Here is a 613-nt window from a genome sequence, read left to right on the forward strand (position 1 = left end):
CCGAGGTCCCCGGACTGTTCCCCTGCCCAGCTGCATCCCGGGGATGCCCGGCAGTGGCGTGGCTGCCGCCGGCTGCTGAGGCTTCTCAGCAGAAGGAAAACCACCCCCAAACTTTAGCCGGCGGCTGAGCTGCCACCCGGGGAGGGAGTCCCGAAAGCAGGCTGGGTCCAAGGTGCCATTGCAATTGCTCCGACAGATCTGGCCTCCAAAACTTTGGTTGCAATCTTTACATTTTGGCCACGCCAGAGCCTCTGACGAGGTAATTTGTCCTGGTTTCTCCAGGTTGTAGCCTTTCATCTTTACGTCCCCCAACGTATTTTCTGACTCCCCTGGGGCCAACTCAGCCTCGGCGCGGGGCTGCCTTTCCCTGGGGACGTGCTGCCATCCCACTGGAGAAGCCTGGGGACGCTGGGGACGAGCTCCCGGATCCCCCGGGAACGCCGACCGCCCGGGCGCCAGCGGCGGTGCCCCCACCCGAGAGCTGTACGCGGGTCCTTACCTGCGTGTCGAGGAAGGGCTCACCCGCCAAGTTGGAGCACCGGCGGCAGGAGTGGAGAGGCGGCGGCTGGCATGACGGCGCCCGGCAGCGGCTCGGCGGCCCCGCCGCGGCCTG

At 66.6% G+C, this 613-nt stretch overlaps 1 protein-coding gene across 2 annotated transcripts in view; it reads right to left on the bottom strand.

Moving 5' to 3' along the window:
• The window catches only part of SYNDIG1L (synapse differentiation inducing 1 like), a 12,519-nt gene that overhangs the window by 10,618 nt on the left and 1,288 nt on the right, over positions 1-613 (bottom strand). The window contains exon 1 of one of the 2 annotated variants that reach the window (XM_042048083.1): positions 500-607. The exons of the other annotated variant lie outside the window; for it this stretch is intronic. The gene's annotated coding sequence lies outside the window, so the exon portion shown is untranslated. Of the gene's footprint in view, positions 1-499; positions 608-613 lie in introns of those variants that run through there. 2 annotated transcript variants of the gene reach the window in all.

The sequence above is a fragment of the Corvus kubaryi genome, unplaced genomic scaffold, assembly GCF_017639235.1.
Source record: "Corvus kubaryi isolate FWS band 111438036 unplaced genomic scaffold, C.kubaryi_AGA036_p1.0 66, whole genome shotgun sequence".
In the NCBI taxonomy this organism is placed as follows: domain Eukaryota; kingdom Metazoa; phylum Chordata; class Aves; order Passeriformes; family Corvidae; genus Corvus; species Corvus kubaryi.